General features: G+C 27.0%; 1 non-coding gene across 1 annotated transcript; it reads right to left on the bottom strand.

Moving 5' to 3' along the window:
* Window positions 1-2,224: 2,224 nt before the first annotated feature.
* On the bottom strand, window positions 2,225-2,297 carry TRNAV-UAC. The gene has a single exon. It is a non-coding gene; the product is annotated as a tRNA-Val (tRNA).
* Window positions 2,298-3,299: the final 1,002 nt, after the last annotated feature.

Raw genomic sequence — 3,299 nt, 5'->3', positions numbered from 1 at the left:
CATGTCTCAAAGCTGTGAGACATCTACTTATAGTACATAGAATGGTGGATTCAAATGTTAAGCCTACCATGAGTTTTATTTATGAATAAATGGATGAAGCTAAAGATAAGATTAGAGTCAACTTCAACAATCTAAGAGAGAGTAAGTAACATTTGTATTTTTTATTGATTTTTATTATATAAAATATTCATTTATCTATATATTCATAATATATTGTTTGTCTTCATTTTAGTTATGAACTTATTTGGAAGATCATTGATGAACGATGAGAAAATTCAACTCCACAAATCCTTACATGTTGCTGGTTATTATCTAAATCCTCAATTTCATTATAGTTGTGATTTTAAATCCAATTTTCAGATTAAAAATGGGTTAATATAGTTGTATTGAAAAGATGATAACCGATGAAAATATGATAAGTAAGATAGATAGCCAACTTGAATCATTTAAAAATGCAAGAGAAATATTTGATTCTAAATTTGCAAAAATGGCAATAAACACAATGTCTCTAGCTAAATGGTGGAATTCTTATGGTGATGAATGTCCAAAGCTACGAATGTTTACTATTAGAATACTTAGTCTTACTTACAGTTCATATGGATGTGAACGGAATTGGAGTGCATTTGAAATGGTATATTTTTTACATATATTTAAAGATTTTTTTGTTTACCTAATTATTCAAAGTTTAAAATTAGAACATTAATATTCTTCTTTGCCTACAGATGCATACAAAGCGTAGAAATTGTCTACATCAACAAAAAAAAATGAATCACTTAATATTTGTCATGTACACCATGAAGTTAATTGACAAACAAGTATTAAGAAAATATGTTGAAATGTTTTTTCTTATGATGAGTGGATAACTAAAGAAAATGATACGTATAATTCATTGTCATCTCAAATATATTTATTTATAAAGAGTACTGAATGTAGAGAAAACGAAGAAGAAATATGCGAGGAAGATGATGAAAAAGAAGGACTAGTAGAAAGAGATGATGATGATGATGAAGTTGATGATGCTATGGATGATTTAGACAATTTTGATGTTAGCAATGAGACAAATGTTGATGATTTAATTTCTTGATTTAAAAGTTGGTTATGAACAATTTATTAAGCAATTTGAATTATTTTTATTTATAAAGTTTAAAATATTTTGAATGATTTTTTATTTAATAGTTAAATATTATTTATAAGTAAACTCTTAAGTTTCGAGTTTACGATACGAGTTTACGATACGAGTTTACAATTGTCTGACGTAAACTCTCGATTTTGACCGCCTTGCACATAAGTTAATTTTATCTTAAACAAAACATCAACTTGCAATTATTTTACTTGGTTATATCAAATGTCACATTGATTACATTCTATTTATATATTTAATCATGTATACAACTCAAAATATTCATAAAAAACAAACAAAATTATTTACGACTAAACATATCTTCTATCTCTTTCATATCTTTTCACGAACATTAGTTGATTTTTACCTACCATATTGCACAAGGCTCTTAAAGATGTTAATTCAACACCAATAAATACTTTGATACAATTATCCCACATATACCGGAGGAATACCACATTCAATATACAATTTGTTATTTTTCACTTTCTAAATGGCCTAAATTTGGTACAATATTAAAAAAATGTCAAAAGACAATCATGCTGATTCAAACTTTAACAATGAATTTATGTTTGATGTTTCCATTGAGGGAACCTATATTTATTTATTGAAATTAGGATGAAACACATGATGACAAATGTGCATTTGTGGAAGGGCTCACATTTTTCACTTTTGGTTCTGCTTCTATTTGATTTATAGTACTATACTACAATTAAAATAATGGAATACTATTTTGAATATGGCTGGTCAAAGAACAATTCTAAGAACAGACAAAAGACAACTAATTCAGAATTTGATGTTGTCTATGTTAGGGAAGACAACTAAGGAGGTGATAGATTCTGAAATTCAATTACAACATGTGGTCAAGATTATAATCTTGTTATTTCTACCTTAAGTATAATCAAGTACAAAACAAATTTCTTAAGCTTTTATCACATGACCCTGTATCAAACATCAATTGTTAATACTGATAGTCGATCAGATTTGATAGTGAATGATCGACTGATATTACTTGTGTTCAATTTCTTTAATCAAATGAACCTACAAGAAAATAAAAACTTGATTATTGTGATTTTGGATATAAAGTTGACGAAAAATATTATTTGATGCTGCCCAGGCTCGAACTGGGGACCTACTGCGTGTAAAGCAGACGTGATAACCACTACACCACAGCACCTTTTGTTCAAAAAATATTTGTATTGATATTTAGAAGCTTACGTTATTTTTATTTTTAATGTTTTAGAAATTAAATAAAAAGTTACAGGGCCTAACTTAAAACAAGAAAATTTTATATATGGATGGGATGGCTAGATATGGGTAAGTATTAAATTAATTAATTAAATATTATTTGTTGAGACTCTTTTTAATTATGTATTATAGCTATTTTAAAATAATCTCGACATAAATACAAGATTAAATTAAGTGTCTTCAACAACGTGTTCATCACCTCGCGTCGCAAGTGAATTGAGGGACAACTACGACATCTCTAGACATATCTCTTAGGTCATTAATTTTTGTAAAAGAACACTATTGTTTTCCTTTATGAATGAAGTTTATGATTTGCTCATTTATCTGAATACTTTTTTGAACCTAATATAAAATTGTACTTGTATGTCCAAAAAATTGAGTAGTAACAGCTTTAAGGGCCTATGCCATCTTCAATTGTACGTAGCAATATGGACCTTGCAGATTCTATTAATTTTATAACTAGTTGAAATAATTCTCCCTATAACTCAATTCTATATGTGAGAAGACTATCTCTAAGTGTAAAATATTTTACTTCGAAGTTAAAATCTAAGATTTGACAAAAATTGCATATGAAGGTTTCACTAATGCTAATGTTGATTTTTATGGAGATGGACAAAAAATAATTGTGAATTCTTCAAAAAAAAATATCTCGAGAAAACCAATCTTGTGAACCAGATAACAAAATAGGTCAAATTTTTTTTTGAGTAAAATGCCTGTTTCGACATCCTATAAATAACATGAAAATATTATGATTGAAACTAATCTCTTAATTTAAATATTTACCTTTTGTTTGAATTTATTGTGATGAAGGTCATTATCAAATCTATTTGTTCATTTTATTTTTGTTTAGTCATATATGTTTCTAGATAATTTGAATTTAATATTCTATTATGTGATTTCAATTAAAGATACCATTAAAATTTATCATAAT

Source organism: Impatiens glandulifera, chromosome 5, assembly GCF_907164915.1.
Source record: "Impatiens glandulifera chromosome 5, dImpGla2.1, whole genome shotgun sequence".
NCBI classification, from domain to species: domain Eukaryota; kingdom Viridiplantae; phylum Streptophyta; class Magnoliopsida; order Ericales; family Balsaminaceae; genus Impatiens; species Impatiens glandulifera.
This window is presented reverse-complemented; position numbering and strand designations above follow the sequence as displayed.